Consider the following 21626-nt stretch of genomic DNA (forward strand, 5'->3'; position numbering starts at 1 on the left):
TTCGTTCTCCGCACACTTATCGGGTTGCAAAGCCCAGCGGAGGCACTTGGGGGGGACAACTGCGCCCCGGACTTGCTGCCTGGGTGAGCGAGGAGTGGGGCAGTGGTTTATATTTATATCACACACACACATCGTGTGAGCGAAAGATGCCATCATAGGCCCCCGCTCCCCGCTCCCCGCAGTGACTCGGGCTTCGCCAGCCTTTTCTTGGGTTGGCTGAAAGCGTCTCTCGCAGAGGTGCGGAGACCGGAGAATTGTAACCACGCCGCCTGCCCCGGGACTCGTGGGACGCGCCCCGAGAGCGGGCGGCTGTGCGGCCGGGGCGCGGGGCGCAGGGCGCGGGGCTGCAGGGCGCGCCGCCGCAGAGGCCGCCGCAGCCGCCCGAGCCGGCGCGTGGAATTTTCCGCCGCGCGGCCGCACCGCAAGGTCGCGTCCCATTGGCCGAGCGGGGCTGTGTGTCCCCGCGGCGGGACGCAGATTAGATTAGCCTGGGAGCCCTCCTCAGGGGCTTGGCAGGCCTCTCGATTAATCAGGTCAGCGGGGCGGGGGGAGGGGACGAGCCCAGAGGCGCCCGCGTCTTGTTTTCACACCCAGCTGCGCTCCGGCCTTTGGATGCCAGCTTTCCGCACAGAAAGTGCTCCAGGGAGCCGGAACGGTCGAGGGCAGCGATCAGAATCTGCCTCTTTCATAGTAACATTCCCCTCGGAACCACTGGAAAAGAAGATTCCAGAAGCCCAAGTCCCGCCGCCTCCGCATCCTTCGCCCCACCCCCGCCCCTCTTTCGAGTCTCCGTCTGGGTCTGGCGTTTAACCCTTTGAGCCGCAGAGCCTTCCAGAGATTCTCCTTGGACGGTGACCTTCGCAGACGCTCCCATCCAGATCAGAACTTCAGAACCAAACCCGGGTCCGCACGCCCCTCCTCCCCTCCTCCCCCGGGGTCAGTCAGCAAATGCAGACAGTGAGACAGAAATAGGGACAGTGACTCTTTCCTGCGCCTTGAAAAATCGGCATGAGCTGCCCGCACACTGGTGTTCCAACGGGCAGCAAGACCTGAGAGCCCGTCGCTGTGTTCAGCTAGGTTGTCTGCGAGTAATGGGGTTCATGCCTGACCCCCTTGTGTTGATTTATGATTTTAAAACTCCCCTTGTTTTGTTTTCTTCTGAAGTTTCTGGCACCAGGGAGCTCCTTTCTGAGACTTAACTGTTAAATCTGCCGCAAAGGCTCGCCCTGGCCCTCAGTGGATGTGTGCTGAGTGAATGAAGGATCCTCCCTGCAGTCCTGGTCCTTAGAATGACCGCAGTATGAGCTTCTAGGTCCTAGTGTTGGTTGTGTCATTTACTGGTCAGTTCAGTTCAGTCGCTCAGTCGTGTCCGACTCTTTGCGACCCCATGAATCACAGCACGCCAGGCCTCCCTGTCCATCACCAACTCCCGGAGTTCACTCAAACTCATGTCCATCGAGTCGCTGATGCCATCCAGCCATCTCATTCTCTCTCGTCCCCTTCTCCTCCCGCCTCCAATCCCTCCCAGCATCAGAGTCTTTTCCAGTGAGTCAACTCGTCGCATGAGGTGGCCAAAGTATTGGAGTTTCAGCTTTAGCATCAGTCCCTCCAATGATGTGATCTCAAACCACTCAATTTCTTTGAGCCTCAGATTCCTTGCTTTTAAAATGGTGCTCATAGGTTCCTCAAAAAGTTAGGTACCATTTGACGCAGCTTTTTCAGTCCTAGGTATGTACTGGGCAGAATTCAAAGCAGGTACTCAAAATCGATGCTTGTACAGGAATGTTTATTGCAGTATTAGTCACAATAGACAAAAGGTGGAACCAAGGCAAATGACCAGTGATGGATGAACAGAAGCAAAATGTGGAGGACTCTCCACACAATGAAATGGTATTCTGCCACAAAAACAGGAATGAAGTATTGACGACAAAAGGAGAAGAGGGTGGCAGGGGATGAGATGGTGAGGTATCATCACCGACTCAATGGACATGAATCTGAGCAAACTCTGCGAGACAGTGAAGGACAGGGAAGCCTGGCGTGTTTCAATCCATGGGGTCGCAGAGTCAGACACGACTTAGTGACTGAACAACAACAAAATGATACACCCTACCACCTGGATGAGCCTTGCAAACATGCTAAGTGAAAGATCTGAAAGGCCACCTACTAGACAATTCTCTTCATACAACGTGGCCGGAATAGACCAATCTAGAGACAGAAAGCAGTTAGTGGGGTCGCCAGGGGCTGGGGGAGCAAGGAATAGTGAATAAATTGCTTAATGTGAGTATGGAGCTTTCCTTTGGGCATGATGAAAATGTTTTGGAACTAAAGGTCCATCTAGTCAAGGCAATGGTTTTTCCAGTGGTCATGTATGGATGTGAGAGTTGGACTATAAAGAAAGCTGAGCACCGAAGAATTGATGCTTTTGAACTGTGGTGTCGGAGGAGACTCTTGAGAGTCCCTTGGACTACAAAGAGATCCAACCAGTCCATCCTAAAAGAAATCAGTCCTGAATCTTCATTGAAAGGACTGATGCTTAAGCTGAAGCTCCAATACTGTGGCCACGTGATGCAAAGAACTGACTCGTTTGAAAAGACCCTGATGCTGGGAAAGATTGAGGGCAGGAGGAGAAGGGAATGACAAAGGATGAGATGGTTGGATGGCATCACCGACTTAATGGACATAAGTTTGTGCAAATTCTGGGAGTTGGTGATAGACAGGGAGGCCTGGCGTGCTGCAGTCCATGGGGTTGCAAAGAGTCAGATGAGACTGAGCAACTGAACTGAACTGAAAGGTGATGGTTGCATGGACAAAAAAAAAAGTGCCGCCTGCCATTTTGGTAAACAAAGGATGTTGCCTGCTATTCTGGTACACGAGCTATCAAGCCCTGAGCCACTGCAGTCACCTCAGTGTGGACCTTGAGGGACATTCAGGATGAACAAAACAGGATCCTGGACCTAGACAGTTAACATGCACATCAAAGGAATAATGCCGATGACCCCAGACTCTTGCATCTTCCCATCCATAGAAAAGCACTAAAATCACGAATTTGAGATGTCTGATTTCAGTCGTCAGCAGTGATCATTTGATTTTCCATTACTTGTTTTGTTTTTCGGCAAGTGAAAGTGAAAGTCGCTCAGTCGTGTCCGACTCCTTGCAACCCCATAATTCTCCAGGCCAGAATACTGGAGTGGGTAGCCTTTCCCATCTCCAGGGGATCTTCCCAACCCAGGGATCCAGCCCAGCTCTCCTGCATTGCAGGCGGATTCTTAACCAACTGAGCCACCAGGGAAAAAAAACTCCTGCATGTCCTGACCTCTTCAGGACAGTTGCTCACAGCCACCTGAGAGGCTGTCTTCGGGCCCTCAGTAAGGCCCTTGAAGAAACCAAAACTCACATCTCTTAGGCTGCGTGGGTTTTTTTTTTTTTTAATCGACAGTTGGACGACATTGTGAATGTACCAAATGCCACTGAAATGTTCACTTTCACATGGCTAGTTTTATGTTATATGAATTTCACTTCAATAGTAAAAAATGCAATGGGGCTAATATAGAAATACCTGACTGAGGATTAAATGTGACATCTATAGAGAGATATTTGAGCAAGTTAAACATCCTATTCTTTGACTCCTTCTACCTCATGCTCTGGGTTATGTGGATCTATGAGAATAGGGGGTTTTGGCATGATGTTGATCTGAGCCCCGGCACTGGAGTCTCCACAGTGGTCTGTCCTGCACACAGGAAAGCCTTGAGGGACCATGAAAACCACTGAAAATGTAACAAATGCTGGGGAAGGGGTGGAGAAAAGGGAATCCTCCTACACTGTTGGTGGGAATGTAAATTGGTGCATCCACACTATGGAGAACGGTAATGAGGTTCTTTAAAAAACTAAAAATAGAACTACCATATGATCCAGCAATCCTACTCCTGGGCACATAACCAGAAAATATGAAAACTCTAATTAGAAAAGCCGACAATACCCCAGGTGGTGCTAGTGGTAAAGAACCTGCCTGCCAATGCAGGAGACATAAGAGCCGCGGGTTTAATTCCTGGGTCGGGAAGGTCCCCTAGAGAAGGAAATGGATACCTACCCCAGTATTCTTGCCTGGAAAAATTCCACGGACATAGGCTGGCAGGTTACTGTCCACAGGGTTGCAAATGACTGGACATGACTGAGCACAAATTATTAATTAGAAAAATGCACGCACCCCTACCTGGAGAACCAAATGGCAACCCATTCCAGTATTCCTGTCTGGGAAATGCCATGGGCAGAGGAGCCTGGTGGGCTACAGTTCATGGGGTCACAAAGAGTTAAACATGAGTGAGCGATTAAACCACCACCACCATGAACCCCTATGTTCATGGCAGCACTATTGGAAGCAAGACATGGAAGCTACATAAATGTTTATTTACAGATGAATGGATAAAGATGTGTGTGTGTGTGTGTGTGCACAGGCTTCCCTGGTGGCACAGATGGTAAAGAATCCACCTACAGTGCAGGAGACCTGGGTTCTATTCCTGCATCAAAAAGATCCCTTGGAGGACGGCATAGCAACCCACTCCAGTATTCTTGCCTGAAGAATCTCACAGACAGAGGAGCTTGGCAAGCTACAGTCCACGGAGTCGCAAAGAGTGGGACATGACTGAGCAACTAAGCATCATCATCATCATATATATGGTGTGTGTGTGTGTGTAATGGACTATTACTCAGCCATCAAAAAGAAATAATGCTATTTGCAGCAACATGATTGGATCTAGAGATGGTAATAATAACTGAAGTTAAGTCAGGCAGAGGAAGACAAATATCATATGATACCACTTATATGTGGAATCTAAAAAAATTTATAAAAATGAACTTAACTAGATAGAAGCAGACTCACAAAGAAAACAGACTTATGGTTACCAAAGGGGAAGGGGCAGGAGGGATAAACTGGGAGTCTGGGATTAACAGAAATACACTATGATATGCAGAACAAATGCCCAACAATGTCTTACTATATAGCACTGTATTCAATATCTTGTAATAACCTTTAATAGAAAAGAATCTGAAATAAATGTATATATATATAACTGAATCAGTAAATCACTGAATATATATATATATATAACTGAATCACTTTGCTATACACCAGAAATGAACACAACATTGTAAATCAACTATACTTAAAAAAAAAAAAAAACCTATTGAAAATGCTGACTGATAGGATTGGTGTATTTAAAAAAATTTGATACAGACTTCAGAGAGAAACAACCACAGAACCAGTGCTGCAGCTCAGCACTCAAGCTGGGAGCCAGCGCTACCATCACCATGTGTGGGACCCGCAACTGAGGGCCTGCATCTGAGGCTCTTTCCAGGACTCAGTTTCCTCATCTGAGCAATGGGGTTTACTGACCTCCCTACCACTTCTGCTGTCAGAAGTCAGTGAATTAGCACACGTGCTCAACAGATGTTAGCTGGTGTTACCAAGTAAAAGGCAAACAATGACAAAAAAAACACTGGGTGTTTGGACTCTGCTGTGGGGCTGGTAGGGTGAGGAAAGCAAGGGGCCACTGTGGGCATTTAAAGCAAAGGCAGGCATTGTGAAGCTGTTTTTGAAGTTGCTTTAAGCAATGCGCAGCACTGCTGGGTGGGAGGGGATAGAGGAAATGGGGGGACAGAGGATAACCACAAGAAGGGGGAGGAGTCACCCATCGAAGGGACTATTCTGAAGATGAAGGAAGGAGGGGCTGTCAGCACTGGGGGTGGCTAGGAAGTGGAAAGGACACAGAGATTCAGGCGTCTCCAGAGGGTATGCAGCTGGCTTTCTTTGTTGTACCAGTGACAGAGGCACTGGAATTTTGTTCCTTGCCACAGGGCATCGGGGAAGTCCAGCTCTCAAAGCAAACTCTACTGTGTCAGGCAGACTCCCTCAGAGGAAAACCACTAATGAACTCAACTCAGTGGAGACGCGCCATGCAGGTGACCCTGCACCCCTCGTCCTGTTTCCACCAGAGTTGAAAGTCCCATCGCGAGAGGGAATCTTTCTGCAAATCAGCCTTTAGCAGCAAAAGTGAGGGCTGCATGGTGCAGAATTTAATGGGAATCAGGACATTTTGTGGTTTTTCTATGGTGCCCCTGACTTAGCGTCTGTAACATTAGTCATCATCCTAATGATTTGCTATGACCAGTGTGTTCTCTTGGCAAAACTCTGTTAGCCTTTGCTCTGCTCCATTTTGCACTCAAGGTCAATCTTGTCCATTAGTCCAGTTATCTCTTGACTTCCTACTTTTGCATTCCAGTCCCGTATGATGAAAAGGACATCTTTTTTAAGTGTTAGTTCTAGAAGGTCCTGGAGTCTTCATCCAACCTTTCAACTTCAGCTTCTTTGGCATTAGTGGTTGGGGCATAGACTTGGATTATTGTCATGTTGAATGCTTTGCCTTAGAAATGAACTGAGATCATTCAGTCATTTCTGAGATTGTACCCAAGTACTGCATTTTGAACTCTTTTGTTGACTATGAGGACTACTCCATTTCTTCTCAGAGTCAGAAACAACTGAGCGACTGAACAACAAGCCCTCATGGTCCTTCTTCCCTCACTGGAACTAGAGGCCTCCTGCCCCTGCCCACTGCTCAGAGACGTGTCAGTGTGAGAACCCAAGGGTGCCCCCAAATGATGCACTGGTCTGTGATGCCTCTCCCTGCACGGTTGGCCCATGCCCGCAAAGCCCAGTTCCCCCAGTCTCAGGGCAGGGCACCCATGAACTACTGCTCCGGAGTGAACAGGTTACCAAGCCCCAGAGGTATGTGCTGTTTGGGTTTTCCTGGAAAGCACTGTGTTCAGCCTTTCTTATGCAACTGAAAAAAAAAAAAATCCACACAACCTGAAAGCTGAGAGTTGTGTTTTATTCAGGGCCCTTACTGAGAAGTATCACCCAGGAGACAGCCTCTCAGATAACTCTGAAGAACTGTTCTGAAGAGGTAAGGGAGGAGCCAGGTATAGAGGAGTGTTTGCTGGAAAAACAAAAAACAAGTAGTCAAACATCAAATGATTATTGCTAATCACAAAAAAACAGACATCTTAAGTTTATCATTTTAGTGCTTTTCTGTGTATGAGGAGATACAGGAGTCTAGGGTCATCAACATTATTCCTTTGATGTGTCTGTTAACTATCTAGGTCCAGCAATCTATTTTATTCCCTGGGGTGCTCCGCTGGGGGTGAAGGCAGTGGCTGATGGCTGGCAATATTCGTTGTTTACCGACATGGCAGGCAACATTTTGGGGGTCCACGTGTGGATAAAAAGATATAGAGATAGCAAGTGTATCAAATCAATGTGTGTTCACACCTTGAACTTAAACAATATGTTATGTGTGTCATATCTCAATAAAGCCAGGAGGCAATGGCACCCCATTCCAGTACTCTTGCCTGGAAAACCCCATGGGCAGAGGAGCCTGGCGGGCTATAGTCCACGGGGTCTCAAAAGAGTCAGACACAACTGAGCATGCACACCACCCAATACATGTTCATTGCAGAAGTTTTAAAAACATAAGTAAGCAAGAAAAAGCATTTTTTGAACGCTCAAGTGCCCTGATGTTGCCATTCAGAAATTATTACCATTAAAATTTTTAAATTTCAATTTACACTGCTTTGATACTACTCGCGTGCATGTATGCACACACTTATGGGGGGACCAACTGAGAAGGATGAGCTTGGCAGTTCTCATGAGCTCATTTGGGCAGGGGGAAGTTAAGAGGTCGGTGTTAGATGCGCGGGGGCGTGGGGTCAGGAAGCTCTGTAGCAAATGAGGAGGTCAGTGTGACTGCTAGCTCGGCCACTGCCCCATCTGCCCCGAGCCACAGCCCAGCCCCGTGGATCGGCCTGCGTTCATCCTCCTTCTTGGCAGAAAGCAGCTGACAGCACGCTGCACAAGACCAGGGCAGCTGTCTGCAGCAGAGTGAAGCATGCACCCGGGCCAGCTCTCTGAGGCACCAACGGCAAGAACAGAGTCTGGGGCTGTCCTCACGCCCCTCTGCACCTGATGGAAACCAAGAGGCCAGAGAGGGAGAATCTGAGGGCTCACGGTCCTAACAGATGGAAAACGCCCCTAAGTCTCACTGAGGAGGAAGGTGCTGCCACCATGCAAATAAGGCCTCCAGCCCGGGGAATCTGAGTAACCACCATTAAGAGGAAACGGCAGCCCGCTCCAGGGCTCCTGCCTGGAGAAGCCCACGGACAGAGGGGCCTGGCGGGCTACAGTCCACAGGGCCGCGAGAGTCGGACACAACTGAGTGACTTTCACTTGCTTCACCATTGAGGTGACTTCATTTTTTTTCCAAACGCTGGTGAAGCCTGGGAAAATTAGTGTGTGCTATGTGTTGTGTATTTATATAGTGCATAAATATAAAACATATTTATAAGAATATAAAATTGGATCATACCATAGTTTGATGAGTAAATTGATTTCTTCATTTAACAAGATTTTTCATGCAGATAAAGAGATAACAACAACAGTTTTCAAATGCTAGAGACCAGTGAAGGTGTTCCCTGGCCCCAAAGAAGGGAGAGAAGATCTTGCAGGTGGAAGAGGAGATGCGAGTTCCCAGCCTCGATGCTCCCAGAATAGCTGCCTTTTCACAGCTCTGTATACTGGGGTCCTATGAAGACTGGGTAGTGAGAGTGGGAGCCTCTGCTACCTTTGTTGCTGTTCAGCCGCTAAGTCGTGTCCGACTCTGCGACCCCATGCATGCCAGCTCCCCTGTCCTTCACTGTCTCCCGGAGTTGGCTCTGATCCATGTACATTGACTCGGTGATGCTTTCTAATCACTCCTCTCCCGTCTTCCCTTCTCCTCCTTCCCTCACTCTTTCCCAGCATCAGGGTCTTTTCAAAGGAATCAGCTCTTCATATCAGGTGGCCAAAGTATTGGAGCTTCAGTTTTAGCATCAGTCCATCCAATGAGTCTTCAGGGTTGATTTCCTCTAGAATTGACTGGTTTGATCTCCTTACTCTCCAAGGGACTCTCAAGAGTCTTCTCTAACACCACAGTTCAAAAGCATCAATTCTTCGGTGCTCAACCTTCTTTATGTTCTTTATGTTCCAACTCTCACTTCCATACATGACTACCGGAAAAACCATAGCTTTAGTATGACATAATTTTGCTGTATGGCATTTCATTGTGTGGATAAATAATAATGAGTTAATCAAACATCTCCCTTTCGACAGTTAGGTGGCATGTAAGTTAGGACTTGTGTTCAGAAGCAAATATCATATTCCTGAGACACCAGGACTTAAACAAATTAGGATTTTTTTCCTTCATATAATGAAAAATCTGCAAGAAGGCAGTGCTGACATCAGGGTTAGTGGATAATGGATCTCCAGCATCCCATGAGAATTCTAGTTAAGATAAAAGGGGACAGGGGGGCAGAGGTCATAGCTCAGAAGGGGGCTGGCAACTGAGTTGATTCCCCTCATAAAGAGGTTTTCTAGAAAGGCCTCTGAGTGATGCCTGCTTACATTTCATTGTCCATCTCTATTTGTAAAAAGTCCAGAAAACATTTTTAGTAAGCACTTTCCTCTCTTCCGCTTCCACAAAACTGCTGTTCAGTTACTAATGAAGAAGATTAGGATGACAACTAGACCATTGTCTGAAAATCGTTTTCACTAATATCCTTGAAGCTGCACCACAGCCTATATTTTAACAAGATCAAGTCTCAGAAATGAAGTTGTTCCCTCAAAGAACAATTCTGTGGATTGTTCTACAACTCCCCCAGCAACGTCTAATAAGCAAGTAACAAAAATATTGGTATAATCTCTATTATGAATCTTTGCTCCTCTAATAAGCAAATGCCTTCATGGTTGCTTTTCCTAAGTGTTTAAAAATGTTTTTAAACGACGCAAGCCTTCCGTTTCCATTCTTGTCAATGTGACCTGAATGCTCCAGATCAGTGCTTCTTACATTTTAGTGTGTATTCAGTTCAGTTCAGTCGCTCAGTTGTGTCGGACTCTTTGTGACCCCATGGACTGCAGCACGCCAGGCTTTCCTGTCCATCACCAACTCCTGGAGTTCACTCAAACTCATGTCCATCGAGTCAGTGATGCCATCCAGCCATCTCATCCTCTGTTGCCCTCTTCTCCTCCTGCCTTCAATCTTTCCCAGCATCAGGGTCTTTTCCAAAGCGTCAGTTCTTCGCGTCAGGTTGCCAGAGTACTGGAGTCTCAGCTTCAGCATCAGCCCTTCAGTGAATATGTACTAAGTACCTAATTAAAATGCAGAATCCGGTGTGACAGAACTGAGGTCAGCTGACAGTCTGCGTTTCTGAGGAGCTCTTCGGTGATGATGTGGTCCTCAGCACACCTAAGACCTAGTGCACTTTCGTCACAAGACACAAGACGTGTGTGCTGTGGAGCCAGAACTGCTCTCTTCCCTAAGCAGAGACGGTCAAGAGGAAGCATCCCACGCAGGGACTTGGTCCCCAAGTCAAATCTACACCCATATACCACTGCAGAGGGAATAACTTAGGCCTGCTCGATTCAACAGGAGGTTTCAGAGGGAACTAGGTGGTTCCTGGGGAAAGTGAGGGCTGCCTTGAACAGAATAAAGTCTGAACAGGCTGGGGTGGGGGTGGGGTGGAAGTCAGGATAAGAAAATCAAGCATCTCTGCGGCTCTTGTCCAAACAGTGCCCCAGACACTGGAGGGTGCTGCTGGCGGGCACTCGGGGAAAGTGCAGGACATCGTGGCAGGCTCGACTGTTACAGTGCGGCCTTGAACCTGGTACTTGGGATTCCTCCTTCTCCCCTCCCCAGTACCCATCTCCAGCCAGTAGCCAAGCTTCATACTTCCTGGGTCGGGGATTCGGACCTGCTGAAAAGACTCATTCCACTTTTGTGAGAGCTCAGTCTCTAGATGAGATGATGCTAAGGGCCTGGAGGAAGAGAGCTGGGAGCAAAATATGGAGAGGGAATACAGAGCAAGGAGGAGCGCTGGAGGAGAAGCTGTGGGTCTGGGAGAGGCTGACAAGTCAGAGGGCCTGACAGAGCCCAGAAGGCTGAACCCAGGCACCTCTGCCCAGGTCCTGGTCTCCATGGAGACCGCTGAACCTCAAGGTCTGAAGGATCCAGGGCCCACACAGTGCGGGGCAGGTGGCAGGGTTGGGGGGGCATGGGAAGGGAGCTTCTGCAGGGACTACTTCTGTTGACACCCCTTATCCTGAAGCCAACTTTGCTGCATCCTAAGACACACCTGCTTTCTGTGTGCTTTGTGTTCAAACAGTACCTCAGTACCCCTTCCGTCAGTGAGAAGCCAGAACATGGGTAAGAATCATTGCTTAGATTAGAAGGTGAGGTCACAAGACTGCAGTTCCCATGGCTACTGGATACCCTGCCGTGCCTGGCCAGGAGACCATGGCAGGGCCTTTCAATCTGGGAAAAGTGTGTGTGTGTGTGTGTATCCCTACCAAGTGGGCTTAGCCCATGCAACCCCTGTTTCCATGAAAGTGTCTGACTCTGCGACACTGCAGCCCACCAGGCTCCTCTGTCCGTAGGATTCTCCAGGAAAGAACACTGGAGTGGGGTGCCATGACCTTCTCTGGGGGTCGTCCTCAAGGAATGAACTTGGGTCTCCCACATCACAGGAAGATTCCTGACCATCTGACCCACCAAGAAAGTCCACCTCTTTCCCAAACAGGACCCAAAACAGTGAAGCCCCATCCCAGGGCCACAAGCACGCTTTGTGGTCCTGAGGGCACACTGACCATTGTCACAGCCCCACTCAGAGAAACAAGAGACCTGGAACCCCTGGAAAGACAGCCAAGACACAGCTTCTGGGTCTCGAACTCAGGAGTTCTCGGCCCTGGCAGCTTATGAGCCCCCACCTAGGAAGGTTTTTGAAATGCCCATCCTCAGGGCTGGTTCCCAGGCAATTCTATCCCCATTATCTGAGATGGGCCTAGGCTCGTCAGAATCTTCCTTTAGGTGATCTCAGCTCGAATCAATATTTTTAAAGGCTACCTAGGTGACCAAGTGGGCAATCAGACCCTGTTGCAAGCTGGAATTATTCCAGAAGGGAACCAGGTGGAAGCTACCAGTTTTATGTAGCCGGGTGTAGGCCAGCCTGTGCCGTGACCGATGGCACCAGGACTGGCTGGGCAGGGACAGCTCTGCTGACACGGGTGTGATCAATGGTGCCAGGTCCACCCGACACGCCCAGGCCGGCTGGGAACAGCACCCGACACGGACAGGGCCGCAGCTACAACACGTGAGCAGAAGGAGCCCTGCTTCCCCCGCGGCAAATAATTAGCGTGGAGCAAGAGCATTACTTGGTATCTATCTCCAAGGTCAGTGTGAATGAGAGGATCTCCTGGCTTGTTTCTTCCCTCAAAGCCGATGTTTCAATTGCCTCCATTTCCCCCTTCATCCTAATTACATTGTCCAGCACATTTGAGTCACTCTGAAAACAAGGCTGCATGTGGATATCGGGGAAATAAAACCATTTCCATGAGACACAGTGTTTCTTATTAAACTCTGCTTATAAGAGCTTCCTAAACAGGCAGAGAAAAAAGCAGAAGTTTTCAAAAGTATGAAAACCTACCCATTATCCATTAGAGAGAAACCAATGGAAGTTAGGAGCTTTCAACTTCAGGCAGAACAAAAGAGTTTGAGGCTCATCTTTTCCATGGAAAATGCTCTTTTCAACTTTGATGCTCATAGCAACAAGTTCCCTGTATGAATCCCACACCAGACTTTTTAAGAATGATATAGTTCTAGGATGGGCTTCCCAGGTGGCACTAGTGGTAAAGAACCCGTCTGCCAATGTCGGAGACCTAAGAGACGCAGGTTCAATCCCTGGGTCAGGAAGATCCCCTGGAGGAGGGCATGGCAACTCACTCCAGTATTCTTGCCTGGAAAATCCTACGGACAGAGGAGCCTGGCAGGTTACAGTCCATGAGGTCACAAAGAGTCGGACACGAATAAATTTGACTTAGCACACACATTGTTTCAGGACTAAGGGGTTAGGTGAGATAGAGGTTTTCAGAGGATGAGAACTTTCTTCTGTCCCCTTGGCCAAACTGATTGCCATTCGCTTATTCAGTCCAAGGATCCCAGCCCTGAAGTCACTGCCCCCTGATACGAACTTGCCAGAGGTCATTAATTCAAACCAAAGCTTCCCGCTTGCAGGCACCAGGTCTCACTGCTGCCCTGTCTTCTGCAGTATCCATCATAGGGGGTGAGACAGTTATATAGCATCACTGACTCAATGGACATGAATCTGAGCAAATTCCTCCAGGAGACAGCGAAGGACAGGGAAGTCTGGCGGGCTGCAGTCCACGGGGTTGCAACTGACCTAGCGACTGAACAACACAATCCCAGCCCTTGCTCCCGGCCATCCTCCTCTACCACCAGCCTCTCACCTCCTGCAGAACCAGGGTAGGTGTGCAGCGAGTTGCATGCCTCACGGGGCGCACCTTTCCCCATCCATTTCGTGCACAGGTGTCAACACAAACATGCTCAGGAAGGAGGCTGGAGAAACTGGCTGGGTCAGAGGGTCATGCGGGGATCTTGCTGTTGCCAAAGCCCAGGAGAGAATCCCCCTCTGCTACTTAGAAACAGCAGTCAAAGGTCACAGCCGCCACCTCTTGAACTTCTGACCGCTTGATAAGAGCAGTTAAAGATGCTTAAACGGGACTTCCCTGGTCGCACAGCTGATAAAAATCTGCCTGCCAGTGCAGGGGACACAGGTTTGATCCCTGATCTGGGAAGATTCCATATGCCACAGAGCAATTAGATCCTGTGCTCTAGAGCCCACGAGCCACAACTAATGAGCCCCTGTGCCGCAGCTCCTGAATCCTGTGTGCCAGAGCCTGTGCTCTGAAACAGGAGAAACAGAGCAATGAGAAGCCCGTGTCCCACAGCTAGGGAGCAGCCCCCGCTCACCACCTCTAGAGAACGCCCACATGCAGCAACAAGGACCCGGTACAGCCAAATATAAATTAAAATAAACAAATAAAGGAGGGTGTACATGTCCAAAAAAAGAAAAGAAACAACTGCAAACTTAAACAAACAAAAAAAGATTTTAAACACTCCTTTACCAATCTTCCCTTCAATGAACAGTTCAGATACATCTTCTAAACTTAGAAAGTGTTACAGTTACTCAGTCGTGTTGGACTCTTCGTGACCCGTGGACTGTAGCCCGCCAGGCTCCTCTGTCCATGGGATTCTTCAGGCAAGGATACTAGAGTGGGTTGCCATTTCCTCCTCCTAGGGATCTTCCCGACCCAGGGTCGAACCCACGTCTCCTGTGTCTCCTGCATTGCAGGCAGATTCTTTATCCACTGAACCGTTGGGGAAGCCTCATCTAATTTTAACAGCTCAACAACTACCACCTTGGACTGCCAGCCTGAACACCATGGTGGGTGGGGAGAACATGAATTCTCCTTCACTCTGAGGCAAGGATGGCTTTGATAAAAACAGAAAGCCTTGAGAGAGAACAGACTGAGTCCTCATTAAGTGTCAATGGCATCAAGGCTATGATACACTGAAAGGCCTTGGAGATCACATCTGCTAACAAAGACAATGAGATTTTGCCCTCCCCTACAGAGGGCATGGCAACCCACTCCAGTATGCTTGCCTGGAGAATCCCATGGACAGAGGAGCCTGGTGGACTAAGGTCGATAGTGTCACAAAGAGTCGGACACAACTGAAGTCACTGAGCATGCACACACACAGAAATTCTACTAGTCAGATGCCTGTGTCCCAGCTGAGACTCAGTTGTTTGGAGGGTAACTTTACTCTCAGGCATCCTTTCCCTGGACTCACTATGCCAGGTGGGAAGTTGCAAGGTTTGATTCATTCCCTGTTGCACTGCTTTCGGTAGCTTGAATTTACAATGTAAATTCCACATTGGCTCCTCTGTAAGGCCTGTAGTCAGAGGCAAATCTTTCTGCAAAAGGAGGGCTTGCCATCACAGGTCTGGAGATAAATGACCCTGTAAAGCGACCCATCTTTGCCACCTGTGCCTGCTCCATGGGTGCCTTGGGGGAAGAAGCAGTGAAAAGGCATGAGTAGATCTGGATTCTGCTCTGCACCCCGAAGTGTGTGTGAAGTGTGTGTGTGTGTGTGTGTGAACCTGTACACACTCATTTTCATTTTCCAGGCGACAGTACCTGACCCATGCACCTCACAGAATTGGCTGGAAGATCAAATAAGAAATGAATAGGTTAGAGTGTTTCAGTAAAAACAGAACCAATAGCACACAGAGATAAAGATGGCCTGAACTTACATACAAAACAGAAACAGACTCACAGACCTCAAATACAAGCTTTGGTAGCCAGGGTAGGGGAGAAGGGAGGGGAGGAAGGGATAGTTAGGGAGTTTGGCATGGACATGTACACACTGCTGTATTTAAAATGGATACCAAACAAGGACCTACTGTACAGCACAGGGAACTCTGCTCAGTGTTGGGTGGCAGCCTGGATGGGAGGAGTTTGGAGGAGAAGGGATCCATGTATATGTATGGCTCAGTCCCTTCACTATTCACCTGAAACTATCACAACCTTGTTTGCTCACTGGCCATACCCCAGTACAAAATGAAAAAGTTTAAAAAAGAGAGAGAGAGAGATGGAAAGAGAGAGTTATTATCAGGAACTGACTCCTGTGATTACAGAAGCTGACATGTCCAAGACCTGCGGGGTGAGTTGGCAAGGTGGAGACCCAAGAATGCAATGGTGTAGTTCTAATACAAATCGAAAGGCCTGAGAACCAGAAGAGACAATGGAGAAGTTCCAGCCTGAAGACCGGGTGACTTAAGACCCACAAAGAGCTGATGCTTCAGTTCAAGTCCAAAGGCAGGACAGAGCTGACGTCCCAGCCCAAGCAGTCAGGAAGAAAGAGTTCTCTCTTCCACGGGGCAGGATCACCCTCTGTGTTCTATTCAGGCCTTCAGCTGATTGGATGAGGCCCGCTTCTCTTGGGAAGGGGAATCCGCTTACTGAGTCTACCAATCTAAATGTCGCTTTCATGCAAAAACACTCTCTCAAAAACATACCAGAATAACGTTTGGCCAAATGTCTGGGCACCCTGCGGGCCAGTCAAATTGATGCATAAAATGAACCATCACAGTGGAGTCAAAGACTGCGTGAATTCTGAAAGAACGCCATTTCTGGAACCCAGCAGCCCAAGGTCAAGCTACCGCTTTGTTATTTTCTAGTTGGGTGATCTGTAGCTTCTTCAAGTCTCTCTGGGGCTGCCTCCAATGCTTCTTTACTGAGATGGGGATAATGAAAGAGTCAGCCTATGTACATACATGACACATCCGTTCCGTTCCGTTCAGTCACTCAGTCGTGTCCGACTCTTTGCGACCCCGTGAACTGTAGCCTACCAGGCTTCTCCGTCCATGGGATTCTCCAGGCAAGAATACTGGAGTGGGTTACCATTTCCTTCTCCAGGGGATCTTCCCGACCCAGGGATCGAACCCGGGTCTCCCGCATTGGAGGCAGACGCTTTAACCTCTGAGCCACCAGGGAAGCCAGGCACCAAAGCATTAGTTGTTTTGGATGCAAAAAGGTACTTTTTTAAGGTTTAATTTGTCTTTTGCATTTTATTTATTTATTAGGCTGCTCACACATGGGATCTCCAATCTTCATGACAGCCCACAGGATCTTTAATTGTGGCATGAGAACAGTTAGTTGCAGCACGTGGGATCTAGTTTCCTGATCAGGGATAGAACCCAAGCCCCCTGCGTTAGGAGTGCAGAATCTTAGCCACTGGACCACCAGGGAAGTCCCTGTCTTTTGAATTTAATGTATATTATTATTTTAGGCAAGAGAGACTGTTGGACATAGAACATATAGGAGGAAAAAGAAAGGCATTAATACCAAGAGGAAAAACAGAATAAAAGGCCAGCGGGCGACACAGACCTCATAGCATATCTTCACCGCTACATGAGTAGGCCAGGATCTGGGAGTTTCAGGGAGACATCGAAACTCCTGGACTGTGGGACTCCTCTCCTCTAAGGGAAACATCTTTATTTTTCCTGGAGGTCTGTGGGCCCATAATTTACCTTGGAGCCCATGGGAGGATGGCTGTGGTCTTTGCAGAGTATGTACATGTTTTACATGAGAGGCATGAATATTGGATGACAGTGAAACCTAATACCTGTGGGACCTGATATACCTTCATCCTCCACAAAAGCAAAATATTTTCCCATCTGGAAATCAAGTTGGAAAACCTCTCTCACAGTTGGTTTGGATGTGAAAGTCACGGTAATGGCTGCAAAGATGGCCTGTGGGTCCAGATAAGAATGGAGCCAACCTGACACCTCATTGCAGCACTAGTCCCTCTTCCAAAGTCCTGTTAAGCATGTGGGTGGTGTTAACAGCATCCTGCTGGCAGCTAAAACAGACCAAGAAAACAGCCTAATGGTTAGAGAAAACCTAGATGGCACAGCAAGCAAAGTAGCGGCCAGACTGGCCGGATGAGACTGCTGGGGGCCAGCAGGATGGCTCTCGCAGAGTGTGGGATATTTGGGGTTTGGCAAACCCTAAGAAGCTGGCTGCCAAGCTCCACTGCCCCTTGTCCCCTGGTGTATTTCAAAGGAAATTAAGTCCACATGTTTCTGATTTGCTGACACTTAAAGCTCATCCAAAGGTGATTTTGCAAGAGTGGTTTGGACAGGAGAAGCCTAGAGAAACTTTAATTATTATTGTTTTTTTTCATTTTTGAAATGCAGACCTGTATGCTTACATAATAGACGCCGTGCCTACAAACCCAGAGCCCAGTTCTGCCTTTCTAAAACTTTTTGTCCTGGGCCCACCAGAAACAGATAATCGGAGTCAACTAGGGGAGGCGAACAGTACCTTTAATATCCAGTCTAGAAATCCACCTTTAAAACGGCACTCCCAGTGGCCCTTTTTGATTGGGCAGAATTAGATCTGCCAAAACTAGAGTTCAAAGATACATGCTCAGCTATAGATTCAATTATATCCTCAGACTCTGGCTAACGGGATAAAAACCAAAATTCAAGATGGCGTCCACAATACATCTTGGGAACCCGGGTCCAAGGATGGGAGCGTGAGGCCTCAGGGACAAAGGATTGTTGAAAAGGTGTTCTGTGGAATGTTCTGAAGTGTCTTGCCACTTCCCTAAATGTAACCCAGACAAGCAGCAACTCAAACTCTGCTTCAGGGAAAATAGAAGCACACAATCCTTAGAAAGAATTAGTGCTTCTGCACGTGACCTGCGACCTGTCCAAGCCCAGTCACTTGAAAACTACCGGCCTGAGAGACCAGGGACCAAAGGGTTCCTCTCTTCTGAACCCGGGATTAACAGTTTGGGCTTCTCCCGTCCCTGCCTCTGGCCACTGCATGAAGCTTTCCCTAAAGATTCACCTCAGAGGCGGCCTCCTCCAGGGCTCTTAGTTCTCCTGACAGAAGTGATGGCTTTGGTTTCTCCAGCCATTCCCACCTCTCTTCCCAGCCCTGAACCATCCACGGCTTTGTTGGCAGTTCACATATTAGGCTCTGCCATTGGTATCCCCCAGCCCCTAGCTCGGGGTCGGTAGAGGTAAGTATGCCTCAGATCTGTGATGGCTGAGGTGGTGAAGACCGAGATGAAGAGCAAGAGATAGCTCAGCCGTCCCCCAGATCTGCTCTCTGCTCCCTCCCCCTTCCCCAGTACTGAGAAATCAGTACCTGTTCACTGACCAACTTCTCAGCCTTCGCCACCCAGACAGCTCACTGTGTCTGTGAACTGTGAACCGTACAAGCTAAGAGCAATGAGAGGGTTTTCAGCAGCTCTGTAACCAGTTCCCACTTGAATTAGCTTGCGAGAGCACAAGTGGATGGCTTAAAACAGCAGACATGTATCGGCTCCCAGTTCTGGAAACCGAAAGTCTGAGATCAAGATGCCCGCAGGGTTGGTTCCTCCTGAGGACCGTGACGGAGGATCTGCCCCAGGCCCCTCCCTTAGCTTCCGGTGGTTTGCTGGCCATCATGGGCACCCCTCACCTGTAGAAGACCACCCAGTCTCTGCCTCTGTCTGCACATGGCCTAGTGTGCACGTCTGTCTCTGTATTCTAATTTCCCCTTTTTATAAGGACGCCAGTCATACTGGATGAGGGTCCACCCAGATGACCTCATCTGAAGCTGATTGTCTACAACGACCTTAATTTCCCAATAAGGACACTTTCACAGGTACACGCATTAGAACTTCCACATCTCTGGGAGAAACACAATTCAACCTATAACACCACACTTCTGGTAGAGGAAAAACGCAGCTGAAAACTCACACTGGAATACGTTAACTATGTAGATTCTAAATTAGGATGTTTTATGAGAATGAACTGGCTTCCCACGTGGCCCAGTAGTAAAGAATCCGCCTGCCAGTGGAGGAGATGCAGGTTTGATCCCTGGGTCGGGAAGATGCCCTGGAGTAGGAATGGCAACCTGTTCCCATATTCTTGCCTGGAAACTTCCATGGGCAGAGGAGCCTGGTGGGGTACAATCCATGGGGCCGTAGAGAGTCGGACACAACTTAGCAGCTGAGCACATGCACACACACACACACACACGAGGGTGACAGAGGGCACCATGAATAACTCTACAAGAACAACAGGCATAAACCAGGGCTGTCCCAGCAGGCGCTGGGACGCATGGCCACATCCGGAGCAAGGCTTGTTGCCCAGCCTTCCCCAGGCAAAGACGCCCTGTACCTTCACTGCAAATCCCTCTCTGTTTGTGTTCTCGGTGAGTCCAGTCTGTTTTATACACAGACGCTGTGATATTGGGGGATTAGCTGTATTCCAGAGGCACTTAATTCACTGTTTTCAGTTACCAAATGCAAGCCCAATCTCAGCAATTAATTTGGCTGGATCAAATTGGGCCCTCTTACACCTGTTCCCCTGTTTAATTAGTCTCTAATCCTCCCGAGGGATTGGAGGCACTGGGGACCATGACCTAACCCTTAGATTAGGAGGGCAGCGTCCGGTACCCCCTGCTGTCACCATAATGGAACACCCCTAAAACAGCTGCAGACCTTCCATCGAGAAATCTGCCTTGACAACTGTGATCCTTCCAGCAGGACAGAGGAAACATCCCCCCTTTTGTTACAGACTCTCTCTCATCTCCTCCCAAGGGAAGGAGGTGAGCTGCGGTGCTTCTCTCTGAGGTAAGTGTTGGCCAGGAGCTGGCCAGTTAAGGCTGCCCGTCTAATTAACAGAGTCTGCTATGATTCATCAGGGTAATGAGGAGGGGAACAAAGACATCAGTATTTTTTTCCCCTTCCTGGTATTTTGGCCTCTTTTCTTCCTTTTGGAAGATGACCCAACGTTAATGAGAAACGAGTCACTTATGGTTGGGGTGCAAATAGAGAGATAAATGACATCAGTAATTAAGTCTAAATCCCTCTTTGGTTTACAGAGCCATTTGTCAGGCAATATTATTCAATTAATTAATTCCATTAGGGCAACCGCATTGCCCCAAACCAGCCATTCAACCAGCAGCAAGGATAATTTGTATGGTACAAAAATAGAATGGTTAATAAATGCATAGCAAACCACCAAGCCTTCAAATCCTCGATGGTTGAGTGGTTAGAGAATCCACCTGTCATGCAGCAGACACAGGAGACGGGGGTTTGATCCCCAGGTCGGGAAGGTCCCTTGGAGGAGGAAAATGGCAACCCACTCCAGTATTCTTGCCTGGAGAATCCATGGACAGAGGAGCCTGCCTGGCTACAGTGCAAAGTGTCGCAAAGAGTCAGGCACGCCTGAGTGACTAAGCACACACTCACAAACCCCCAAAGAAAGTGTGTTAGCCACTACATATGCTCATAGCTAGGAGCGTTTGATTTGAGAATGTGAAAAGTCAAAGCTATAGTTTCTCCAGTAGTCATGTATGGATGTGAGAGTTGGACCATTAAAGAAAGCTGAGCACCAAAGAATTGATGCTTTCAAACTGTAGTGCTGAAGGAGACTCTTGAAATTTCCTTGGACTGCTAGGAGATCAAACCAGTCAATCCTAAAGGAAATCAGTCCTGAATATTCACTGGAAGGACTGATGCTGAAGCTGAAACTCCAACACCTGGGCCACCTGATGTGAAGTGCTGACTTGTTGGAAAAGTCCCCGATGCTGGGAAAGATTGAGGGCAGGAGAAAAGGACAACAGAGGATGAGATGGTTGGGTAGCGTCATCGACTCAGTGGACATGAGTTTGAGCAAGCTCTGGGAGATAGAATAAAGGACAGGGAAGCCTGGTGTGCTGCAGTCCATGGGGTCGCAAAGAGTTGGACATGACTGAGCAACTGAACAACAACAAAAGTGCTCATAGACAGCCATGTACCTTTCTTCATCATGGACTGGACAAACGTTCTGGGTATTTCTAAGTTCAAATGCCTAGGAGGCAAAAGAGGGACATGGATTGGTCCAAGTCATCTTGTGCTGTATCAGTGGTCACTGTCAAGGCCCCTGGCCAGCTGCCATCTGTGACCAGAGAGGGGACAGCAGGCCATGACACGTCGCTGTTGAGGGCCATTCCTGGGACGATGCGGTGGAGGAAACACTCCCGGAACAGCAGCTCCCACACTGCGCAGTCAGTTTCTGCCTGCTTTTTGTCTTCTCTACCCATCATCCCTTGCTGTTCACAACTCAAGTTAACTCTGTCTCCA

The sequence above is a fragment of the Moschus berezovskii genome, chromosome 1, assembly GCF_049115385.1.
Source record: "Moschus berezovskii isolate FMDL1 chromosome 1, NW_MosBer_1.0, whole genome shotgun sequence".
NCBI classification, from domain to species: Eukaryota; Metazoa; Chordata; class Mammalia; order Artiodactyla; family Moschidae; genus Moschus; species Moschus berezovskii.